The following is a 13,169-nucleotide window of genomic DNA, read 5'->3' as shown; positions in this document are numbered from 1 at the left end:
GTCCCCATTTTCAGACAGAGCAGCCTCCCGTGTATCACATGATTCATAAAGTTGCTACTTTGACTCGAAACACAAGGGCTGGTGCTCGTGATGCTGTTTATTTATCAGTAAATACACAGGGTGATAAGGGTGGTTGGGTAGTTATCATCTTTTAGAAAAGGTGCAGTCAGTGTGACTGGAAAACATTAGGTCATTTAATTCAGCAGGCTACTTATAGACATGGTCCAAATCTGGACTGTCTTCACTGTTTGAACAAGGGGTATGTCACCTCTCTACTGTAACCAGAAACCCCTTTCCAAAGGAATAAATTGACTTCATTCTATAGGACGGAATCAAAATTTTTGAATTCTTCAGGTTCTTCTGTCAGTAGCTTGTTAATCACTGGGGGACACTGGTGAGGTTTGTGTCCTTCTTCCATCCGGCTCTCTTACATGGCGTCACTTGACTAACAGTGTGAGCAGAGTAGGCGGGGATGTCATGCAGGGAAGCACACATCAGCTGCTCTCTGTCTCGTGGCGGACATGAGGCTGCTGCGTGCATATGATACCGATTCTAATCTCTTTCTGGTGTAATCCTACAAGGTATTCCATTTAATCTCCATCCTGGGATGTACTGCATTAACTGGTCTCAATTTGCAACTAGAAAAGAGAGCTAGGAAAATGTTAATCGATACTAAGGAGCCAGGAGATGACATCCAGATTGTCTGAGAAGAATGAAACTGATATAAATTTTCAATCCTAGTTAAATGACGATGGATATGGTGAACATGTGCAGTGTTTCATCATTCCTTTTTAGCTACTGTTTACTTCTGTAAATTTTAGTATACTAGAGTTATAGCAAATACTTGTTTGGTCCGGGCAGGAATAAGTGGAATAGTACAAGTTATTTACTACAGTTACTGTGAGTAGTTGTGGTATTAGTACCATGTCAGCAAAAGCTTTCCATAGTCATAAACATCAATATCAGTCTGTGATTGCTGTTGATTTTTAAATGGCTCTCCTTTCATTTTTTTCCTAATGAAAGGAATATGCATTGCCACAGGAAGAATGCATCATCAGTATTACAGGTCCCGTGGTTCCCATGCAGTCCTGAAAATTGCAGTGTGTAACCTTGATGCAAGGGTGTTTGCAGTGTAAGTCAAAGTTTTAAAGGGTTGGGGTTGGAAATTTAAGTTGTCTCAAGATTTAACGATATAAAGAACTTCAGCAGCAGAATATGAATTTCACTTAAATTGAAGAGAGGCAGATTCAGCTCTTTAAAAATAAACTCTACATATTCTAAAGGGCTTCTGTAACTGTAGGGTTAAAGACCCTCCAACAAGGTGATCAGTAAAAGCTGCAAGAAAACAAGTGAGATTGCATGCAAGCGACCAAAGGCATTCCATCCTCTTTCAAGTATTAATTCTACCTTTTGCTTCTCAAGGTATAACAAAGGTATGTATCAGAAGGAAAACTGAGGGAAAGTTAGAACCATATGTTAATTTTAAATGGAAGCATATGCCGATGATTAAAGACATGCTATTCGTATGAATATACTGAGTAAAGATTGCAGTGTAATTGAAGCCTGGATAACAAAAATGTTCTTTTCTTGATAAGCAATGAATTGCAGCTATTAAAACATTGACAACAGTCAGCAGTGCTGGATAATTTGGCTATTGGATTCAAATTAGACTTGTACTACAGTATTGAATAATGTCTTAGCTGAAATGCATGTTTTGTGAAGTTTCATATCCAACCCTCATTAAAGGCTTTCCTGCCTGAGTCTCAACAATTACAACACGAGCTACTGCCAACTCAAAGATTCAAATCCCAGTGATTAAATTTTTTTCCTGAAAAACATGAAAGTAATATCTTTTAGAATTATATATGTGTGCTGTTTCTTCCTCTTTTTTGAGAATCTATGTACACACATACTGTCTGAAACCACTTGTCCTAAGCGGGGCCGCGGTGAGCCGGAGCCTAACCCGGCAACACAGGGCGAAAGGCTGGAGGGGGAGGGGACACACCCAGGGCTTGACGCCAATCCGTTGCAAAGCACCCCAAGCAGGACTCGAACCCCAGACCCGCCAGAGAGCAGGAGCCAGCCAAACCCGCTGCACCACCACACCCCCCAGAATATCCCTACCTACTGTATTGTTTATTTTTTGCTTTTGTAGCAACATGCCACATTTGTTGGAAAGGACAAGAAAATGAATTCAGTTTATTTTTTGTATTTTTTTTTTTTTGTAGTCACACATGAGGTACTCACATCCCTGCTTATTCAATAGTTTAAACTGAAGGTTGTGGTTTAATTCAGTACAGGAAGTTTAGCATAATGGAGCATTTCATACTTTAGAAACATATCAGTGAGCAATCCAGGTTTCTTAAAACTCTATTATGGCTTTACACAATGCATTAGTCTGTATATATGTTTTTAAAACCATTTTACATTTACTTGTTTAGCAGACACTTTTCTTCAAAGCAACTTCCAATGAACCCTGTGTAGTGTTATGAGCCCACACACCTTAATCATCAAGGTGACTTACACTGCTAGATACACTACTGCTACAAGGGGTCACTCATCCATACATCAGTCAAACACACTCTCTCTGTGTCACTCACACACCATGGGGAACCTGAACAGCATGTCTTTGGACTGTGGGAAGAAACTAGAGCATCCAGAGGAAACCCACACACATGGGGAGAACATGCAAACTCCACACAGACTGAGTGTGGATCGAACTCATGCCCTCTCACACCTCCCAGGTGCTGTGAGACAGCAGCACAACTTGCTGTACCACCATGCTGCTCATTTTAGGAAAGATGCTACAATATCTGAATATTGCGTTCATTCTGTAATTGTTCAGGCCTGGTTCTCAGATTGTATAGTGTTCCTTATGTAACAAATAGTAGCTACTGCTGAATTCAAAAAGCTGTGCATGTTAATATAAAACTTCACACACACACACACACATTTTCAGAACCGCTTGTCCCAGACGGGGTCACGGGGAACCGGAGCCTACCCGGTAACACAAAACTTGTAACCCATAAATGTTGTATGGTTTTCAAAAAAAAGATTTGTCTGCAATATTTTTAGAAGGACCCTTTTTATCAAATCCTTCATATTTATAGTGCAGCCTGCATTGAATAAACAGGGAAAACATTGCTCTTTACTATTGCTCACTGGTTCTGTTTTTCTTTTTTTTTTATTTTAATGCTGTCCCATTGATTTAACAATGTGCAATTAAGGAAACTCTTTTTCCATTCTGATCATTTTGAGATAATTTAATCTACTGTCTTGCCATATTACTGTGCATGCTAAAACATTTTTAGGGGAAGCAGCTGGCTGATATGGACATAACAAGTGCATCAGTTTAATCATGACTGATTGTTAGAATGTCCTAGAACGTTACTTTAGTGGCCTAATTGCTTTTCCCTTTCTTCTCGTAATTTGTTTTACTATTATTTATATTATCCCTGTGTATTTATTGTTTAATTTTGGCCATGTTTTATTGTAATACAATAACACCCCACACTTGGGATATGTTCCTAGAATGTGGAGCACTAACAGAAACAGTGCTAAAAGGGGTCATTATAACATTACATTTTATTAGAAAACACAAATAAGGGAGAACAATAATAAACTTTAATTTGGTGAACATTTCGAGGTTGTAGTTGCAGAAATTCTTATCTTGCCTCCATTATTTATAATTGTTGTTATTGTAGATGTTGCCAAGTTTAACACAGAAGCTTTTGCATCAGCTTGATGCTTACCAGCTTCCAACCACCTTAACATTTCCCGTATTATTTTGAAGCACAAGCTTCTTGCTAGTGAATCTTAGATGCAGTAACATCTCTTGCAGGCGTTCTCTCCAGTCATGATGAGCGAAAAGCAATGAAAAATATTCTATTTTGAAACAGTCTTCCAGCATCTGAATGATTATATGTATTCTGCACAAATAGCACCAAATGACTAAATGATGTGGTAATGGCCACTCTCTGGAATTACCAAGCATGTGCGATATAAGGAAACAACACCTACTAACTAAGCAGATTATTGCTGTAATTTCATGTTTTGATTTTTATTGTAACTTTTTCTTGTTATATTTTTGTATCCGATATATCTTTCTTCTTACTCTAAAGTGCTTTGAGAAGATGCTTTTAAAGGCACTATATGAAGTAATAATAATAATAATAATAATAATGAATTTATGCATATAAAGATATGTAAATATATGCAAATAATAAGATGCATATAAAGTCAAATAGTATGTTAGGAATAACAATGTTGTCAGTCACCATCAACCATGTTAATGGTGCATTAACAAAAAAAAAAAAAACGATTATTTTGTCTTTCTGCTTTGAAAGAATTTTAAGTTCAACGTTTTAGTGAATGTTAATTTACACACACATCATTAGCTTCTTTAATTTATCAAGTGGTCAAATTATTTGAAAATTATTATTTTTTTCTCTGTTAGCCAACATTCCAATTCCAACAAACATCTATTTTTAAATATCCAGACACAAGGCTGGTGTGTGAGAGTTAATGGCAGCAGATAAAGACACCAATAAAGATACAAAATGGTGAGAGCTTTTCTTGTCAACAAGCTGCAAAGGTGTTTCTGATCTAAAGAAACCGTGGATACTACTAATCTCTAACTTCCCAAAACTTCCCAGTAGCCGGCCTTTGGCTCATGCTGCTGCCCCTTCCCCAAAGACCATGTATATCTCACTTCCACTTGACACATGTATTATTTTAGTAGGCAATTTTACAAGCCCAGTATACATAGGTATAATAGGTGGAACTAACAGGACATGGAGAACTTAATCAGAACTGAAGAGTGGTAGAGCTTTTGAACGTAGTTACTGTATATACTGCTATGAAATATCACGGAATCAGTGACACCAGGGGCAGATTCATGCCATTACAAATGTAATTACTTGAATATTTCCATAAACAGACTTGCATGCAATAGTTCCAAGTTCACTAACACCCTCCTTCCACAAGCCTATCGAAAAACACAATATAGCTAGCATGCTATTAGTAAAGCTAACCTGCCAAAACTTCATCTTGCCAATTGCTCTGTAGCTCTGTGTATTAATAGCAGTGTTTAGGTCTTCTCAGTGCATAGAATGAACATGATTTCCTCTTGCTTATCCAGACTCAGTAATCTGGCTCCAGTGATTACTTCCTTAATGCACGGCTTAGTTAACAGGGCAGGCCAGGCGCACGTGACATAAATGCCACATGGTATCTTGAAACTGCAACTGGATAAGAATCCTTGACTAGACGTGATCGGCCTATAGAATGTATAGCGGTGCAAAGATAAGGGTTGTAAATGTGTGGGAACACGCTTGAACAGAACTCAGTGTGAAATTGCATATTTTCATGGTCTGAAGTATACGTAAAAGCACTGATCTGACATTCACCAAAGTAATGTAAGCGTTCCAAACCACTAGAATACAAATCAAAGGATCCTTGAACATATGCTTTTACGCAATGGTTGCTTTCACACCAAAAACTAATAAAATTTTTCTGGGATTTCTCTGTTAACCTCTAATTCATTTGGTCTAGTAAACATAAACAGCAGTAGTTGTGTTTATTTTTAACTCATTTGCTTTTCTTGAATGTGTCACAGAAGATTTTTTTATCTAAAGACTGTATAGGTGTTATCAATTACCGTACTAAATGAACTGACAAACTGACAAACAAATGGACGGATGGACAAACGAACAAATGAACGAACAAACAAATAAATGCATGAACCTTCTTGTGGTGTTATTACAAATTCACATTGACCAAATGTGCAAAATGGACTCAGCATTTTAAAAAGACCAAATACCAAACCTACCATTGCACATCAATTCTGGCATCAATGTTCAGATGGAGCATTTTACTCCCAGTACTATTTATAACACATCAACCCAGGGTCAAGTGGAATCCACTCCTTCAGATAACTTACTTCTATCTCAGGAGGAGACTGCAATGGCCTTATGACCAGTTTGTGTCTTTCAAACAAATGTCACACACTTTGTAACATGGAGTCCAGAGGGGACTGGCCTGTACCAACAAAAACATGGCTTCAGCCTTTCTCTGTTGAGTTATAAATGTGCCAGGTGACAGCCTGTTTCAGCCAGCCATTTGAAAAGTGCTGGGTTCGGTTAAAGATACAGAAGACAAATATTTGCACTATTGGATGTCCTCTCATTCTTTTGTAACTTGCTTTAAAGTTACTTTAAACAGTGAAGATATTTCACCAAAGCTCCGACAGATGCTTGCGAATACAAGCTACAAATGCCATTAAGTCGGCAGTGGAACAGCGCCGGCTGTCGTGTGGTGACATTTACGTGACGGCTACTCTCCCAGGAAGGGAGAATGCTGGAGCAGCTGCTGGGAGATAGGGCTGCCTCCCATTCTGGGACACCAATACATCTTGTGGAGTGCTCAAAGTCATGCTGTATGCGGTTTTCTCCCTAACAGCTACATTTTTGTGGAATCAGTGTGTTGGACTAGAAGTGTAAAAATGATCTTCCTACAGTGGAGGAGGTGGTTAAACATACCTTTACCTTGGATACACACTACACCCACTAACCGCTTGTCCTTGTTAGGGTTGCAGCTCTCCAGAGCCCATCCAGAGATCACTGAGTACTAGGGTAGGAGGGCTACATGCTAGAAGGGACATCAGCCCATCACAGAGTACCAAACATTCCCTCGCTACAGGCAATTTGAAATCACCAGGTAACCTGAGATACATGTTTTTAACTGTGGCAGGAAACCAGAGCACCCAGAGGAAACCCATACAAACACAGAGAGAACATGGGAACTCCGCACAGACCAAGCTAGATTCAGATCTACACATGAACAACCCAGGCACTGTGAGATGACAGTGCTTAACCAGAGTGCCACCCTGGACGCATACTAGTCTATAACAATGTTAAAAACATCAATAAACTGGAAAGCAGTATCTTACTAAAAATTGTTTGTTTCAAATAGATTAGACTGTTGTTATTTGACCTCGTTGCCTTTGTGGGTTTCCAAGTGGTACTTAAAGTACTTTTTCCCCATTAATATTGTTTACAACCTTAAACACTGAACTTTTTAATGCAGTACTATGTTGTCTGATACTGCTGTAAAAAAATGTATTCAACAGATGCATTTCAGTCATTATTTTAAATGATAAAGAATATGTGGGTGGTTTGTATAATATTCATAAATGAAGCTTTGCAGGTTGCAACAGACATCTTTCTTACAAATGTCACTATTCAAAAGTTGAAGTATACAGTCTGAATGATTTAAGGGGAAAGTAGCCTATCAGGCACTCTGAATGCTTTTCGTAATTCATGGCCTTAGATTCCTCAGCCACCAGTCATCTCATTTACATGACTAGCTCTGAGGTTAGTTGAGCTGCTGAGACGCATGAGGGCGTCATTACTGTGGAATGCAGCATGTTTTTCCGCTACATTAATCGGGGCTTGTGTCACCTGTGCCTGGACATGGTGATCTCCGGCTATTTATAGTATCTTACAACTGCAGCTCTTTATTTTAATTTGACTGTTTTGTAATTTGCAGTACAAGCTTGGATTTTCTCGGATGAATAATGGGGACCAATCTTGGAAAACGAAAGCCAGTTTTTTCCCTTTTTTTTTTCTTTTTTTACATTCAGTTTTAGGTGTAGTTTTAAAAAAAGAGAGGTTGTTTTGAGGTCAAATTTTCTGTATATACAGTGGTTTCTCTTATTAGTGCTTGATTGATTATCTTCAATAATCAGTGGCAAGAATGACATGAAGCACATACTTCTCTCGAGCTCCTTTCTTTCTGAAAAGAAAGGCTGTGTACTCCACCACATAATAGACAACTGATAATTTCCTAAAACCCAAATGGGCTGCATTGCACATCGTGAAATACCACTGTCAATTGTACCAAGAAATTCAAAGCCAAGGATTTGATACAGTTTTCAGATTTGCAGGAATGTAGCAGCACATACACATAGTTGTGTGTGTAAAATGTAATGCCATCATTTAATTTGAAATTACAAACATAAACCATGGTGTACTTTCTGCACACAAAGTGACTTATTCACCTAAAGGAAAGCTTCTTTAAACTAATTTGCTTCAGTCAGTTTGGTTGCAAAATACTTTTACAATAACTGCATTTTAAGAAGAAACTCCACCTATTTCTTGTTACTCAGGTACAGGTCCTTCTCCTCCATAATTAAAATAACATGTGATGAGACTTGCTAGCTGTCTTCATTATACTGTACTTACAATGTCATTTTTTACATGTAGCAGTTCATATTAGTGCCTAATTACCAATTTGTTGGTGTACCTGTGGTTCCTGGATTAAGGTGAATGTTCATGAGTAAGATGTACATGTGTGAAGAACTTGAAGTAGGAGGCAGGTAGCGCTGGAGAGGCTACAGGTCCACATGCTGATGTATATCATCAACAGTTTGGCCCATTGTCACAGGAGCCTTGATGGATCTTCTGGTATTCTAAGAATGTAGTCCCAGGTGGTAAAAACATGGAAAGGGAATGAAATGGGTAGCAACTGCTTGACCAGACACCCCATATGTGCCAGAAACAAAGAAGACGAGATACTGTAGATCTGTTGGTTACATGAAGGGAAAAATAGCAAACCAGGGTAAAAATTTCAGCGGTAAACTGGATGAAAAATGAGGGAGACAGGTATAAAGATAGTGGTTATCCCCCTCACCATATGATCTAGGATAACAAAGGAAAAACAATTACCTGGTGCCGTTTATTAAGAAAGTGAAGTGACATACAATTCAGAAAATCTCTAGAATGAAAAACCAATGAACTTCCATTATGCTCACTGGAAGAAGCTAAAATCAGAATAAAAAGGCTCTTCCTTTCTTTTCATTCCTTTCCAGTTTACGATCAACCTATTGAGGCAATTTTATTTGCCTGCGGCAAGTTTTCCCTGGTTTCTTTTGTAGCCTGTGATGTAGATGTTTTTTCTTTCCCATTTTTTTTTGTTTTATATTCATACATATTTTGTTGTTTTTATGTATTCATATGGATGCTTTATAGATACCAAATGTATGTAGTACATTCTCCTCTAGTGTGTTCATTGTTTTTTTAAACAGTTTTTATTTTCTAGTAGTTTAATGTATTAAACTGCAGCTAAGATTAGGTAATGCCTCATTAGGGGCCCATCCACTGAAAGTATGTGAGTGGCAGGGAGGATCCACTGCCATATAATCGGGCAGCGAAAGGTGACCTCTTCATTTTGTACTACATTTTAATACACTTTAATGAAAGTCTAAATCATAGCTATGTTGTAGATCATGTGCTTTTGAAATTGCTATAGCGTATTATGTTAGTTTGTGGCTATTACTTAATGTCCGATTGCATTCATAAGTGGCCTCAGATACTAAGTTTCCTTCTCCCTTCCTCTCAATAACCCTAGCTGTGATTGAGCCCTGAAACCTCCTCCTCCTGGGAATTTGATAAAGATGTAAATGGTATCAGCAAAGCTGTATCTGTGTCTGGCCTTTTGTCAGCACCTCTTGCAGACCCCAGCTGTCAAACATCAATTTTCTTAAGCAGGAGCCAAATAAACTGTGCCTCATTTAAGTGTCACGAAAACACAAACAAACAAATAACTAGTCCTATTAATAGGTCATATGAAAACAAAAGTAAAAATAAAGCATTTCTGAGAATTTAGCATTCATAGATATTGCATAAAGATGAGTTGAAAACCATCGCTTTCATGTTTTGTCTAAAATTTTTACAGTACAGCATTTTGTAGATTGAAATTCCTTCTTTGATTATCCAGACTGAAAACAATTATAATAAACAGTGCTAATTACTGTGCTGTATGTCTTTATCAGTGTGACAGCTGATATCTTGTGAATATGTTGTTGCTGATTTATTCCAGGTTTTGACATACATGATCTTGGCCTGGGCCTAGTTGATGGGGGTGTCTTGATCTGGGTCTGAATCTCGAAAGGTCTCTAAAGTGCAATGTGGTGTGATTTGTCTTGACTATCCTTAAAGACTAAACTTTGACAGCATTTCAGTTACTACTTCCTGATATGTGTATTTGGCCACCTCATAATGACAAGTGTAAATAGGTAAAGTAGGAAAAACTACTGTTTGCAGTAACTCAGGTCAGTATACTGTAGATTTCTGTTAGCAAATGAAACTAAATAAATGCAGTAATTGTGTGTATAACAACGGACCTATAGTCAGAATTTTTTCCCCGTTGGCATTTCAGACATGCCACATAGAGCCACTTGTAACATATGATAATATCTAAGAGTTACCAATGATCTTTGGTGAGTCAGAGCTTACCCATAATGTCCTCTGCTTCAAACTGAAATCATCAAGGCATTTTTCTGCTTCTCGAGTGGCATGGAGCCATCGCTCTAGGACGTAAGCAGGGGCAGAATCAATTACCGAGATATAAACACATAAAAGCATGGAATAATATTCGGGTGTTTTACTTTGTCCAGTCCAGAGTCCTTGTGATCTAACCTGTGTGATGGCAGCAGTGTTTTGTTTTGAATTCCAGTAAGATTACTTTCGCCAGCTCAAAAGAAATCCTGCACTTTCACACCAAAGAAAATGTTCCCCACCTTTATTGGACCTGGGAGGATTTGGCCCCGAACCACGGCTGTCACTTTTCATTTGAGTTCATTTCTTCCCAGACAGCTCCTAATGAACTCCTGGCCAGGGCTAATGTAAAGTGTTGAATAGAATTCTGCGCTTGGCTTTGACTTGGTATTTTTTAATGTCGCAAAATCATAAATAAAAATAAAATAGCACATGAAAGTTCACTCAACTCTTTGATAAGACTGAAGTAAATTACTAGAGAAGAAGACAAAATATAAGTAGAAATATCTGTACTTCTACACCATTGCTGTGGTAATTGCTGTCTTTTAATTTCAACTGTAGTATATATTAGTATACAAGGTGTATACAGTACATTACACCTTGCCATAGAAAGGGTCACGTGGACAGCGAAAAAGAGCTGTTGAAGATGTCATTTAATGAAAATGGCATCAACAGCTACGAAAGCACAGATGGGCTGTACAAATCAGGCAGGCAGGTTTCAGAAGATGTAGAAATAAAAAAGGTTTAGGGAGTTCTAGTGATATGGCTCCTGCCTTATAGCCCTGATAAATGATTTAAGTGCACCATTTGTGAATGTTTACCTGAGGTTGTGGCCATCCTTCCAGGCCAGTCAGAGCTGCGACGGTAAGCAGAGAACTGTAATTAAAGTAACACTGTAACTGAGACCAATGGACTTTAGACAGATAAGAACCAGCTGCCGCATCTGCCCAGGGGCCAGTCCTGCACCGGCAGACGGATCTGTCGTTGTTTGTTGCCTTCGCCGCTTCCCAGGGAGCCGCTGCTCGTGCCGGCTCCTCCGGCTCCAGACGTAGTGCAGCAGACGACGTCCGCTCCCTGACCGTCTGCTCCAGGAGACATAGTCTAAGGTGGAGCCAAAGATGCAACAGAGGGAGACCAGCCACCCCCACCCATAAAAAAGATCTACTTTTGCTCCATCTACAATATTTCCAGCTATCTTCATAGAGTGCGTAATAAGGCCTAAAGTTCACGGCTAAATTATCTATAACTTTATATGTAACATTAGAATGGAACTGAATAGCATTATAAAATTTATGGAGTGTGAACGTTTCACTAATGTTATGTGCCTGTAACACACAAATGACTACGGTAAAAATGTATTGTACAAAGTCGTAATATTAATTATCCAATATTTCTGTTTTTTTATTTAGCGGTTAATAAGAGTTGTGAAAATTCAAAACAGTCACAAAACCCTTGGCAGCCTTGACTGCCTGATATTTTGTGTTTTATTTAACATTCTTCACATAATTTCTTAATAAAGTATTGGCTCTGTCCTATTGCATCTAACCTTTTTCATATAGTTTTTCTGATGATTTTTTCTTCAAATGATTGATAATAAACAGTTGCCAAATATTACCTCCGATGGACTAGCGTGCCATTCAGAGTGTACCCCCAGCCTTGCACCCAGTGATTCAGGGATAGGCTCCAGACCACCATGACCCTGACCACAAAAAGCAGTTGGTGAAACTGTGTGAGTGTGAGTGAGAAAAGTTGCCGGTTATCCTATAGGAAACTGGTGCATGCTAATCATATGATTTTTTGCATTTTTCTTTAAAAAACCTTACATTGCAAACTGCTTACAAATGCATTACAATGAATTAACTTGTTGATAGATTCAATATGGCTTAAAGCTGAACTGAATGCACTGGGTGAGGTTTGCTCTTTCAAATAAAGCAAGCTGGCCATTGTGAGGCATGCCTTTAATATGAGCACAGTTCCAGCGAAGCTCTCCTGCCAACGTTGCGCATGCTATTACAAAGAAACATACATCATAAACCGAGAGCGGTGATTCATGCCTGGCTTTGCTCCAGTGAGAAGCTCCGATCAGTTTGCTCAGATGAAACATGTCATCTTCATTGACATCAGGCCCAATTAAGGCGGGGATTAAGACAGGACTCGGTGACCTTCGCTGGAATTTCACAAGGATGCAGCGTGTTCACTGTCAAGTGCAACTTTAAGCTCTTTCCCCCTGCTAATTAGGGAGTCCAGTGGGGAATTGGTAAAATTTGTGGATGCAGGACAATCCAAGAAAGTGCAGACGAATGAGTAACGCTAGACAGTTCAGCGTAAACAGTTTACTTTGGTTAAATAACAAAGTCGACTTCAGCACGCTTCATGCTCAGTAGCTTGGTGTGTGATCAGGAGCGGATGGCCAGCATACCAAAATTAGTTCCATTGTATCATTTTAAGCCATAAAACGTGGTGCAGGATTAATGCTTGCGTGTATCAGTGGCCATGCTCCTCCTGTGATCAGAGCCACATGTGTGAGTGGCTATAAAAAGAGGAGGAAATGCAGTACCTCTCTCTAGCTGTGTAAGTGGAAAGGCGGAGGACACGGCGGTGGTCCTTTTTTTTCTGCCTGTCAATTGTGAAGGACCCAGAGCTGACAGGATGTCAGGAATGGTGACATTAGACACATCGTGAGCACATGGTGGCCACGCTCCCAGTTGTACCCAGCAAACAAATTCCATCAGGAGGACATCGGAAAGAAATACGCTGCGAAGCACCGGGGTCAAAATGACAAGGTCAGAGGCGGCACACAGACACAGGATATGCTGATACTTGTAATCAAAC

This window comes from Scleropages formosus, chromosome 20 (genome assembly GCF_900964775.1).
Source record: "Scleropages formosus chromosome 20, fSclFor1.1, whole genome shotgun sequence".
Taxonomy (NCBI): Eukaryota; Metazoa; Chordata; class Actinopteri; order Osteoglossiformes; family Osteoglossidae; genus Scleropages; species Scleropages formosus.
This window is presented reverse-complemented; position numbering follows the sequence as displayed.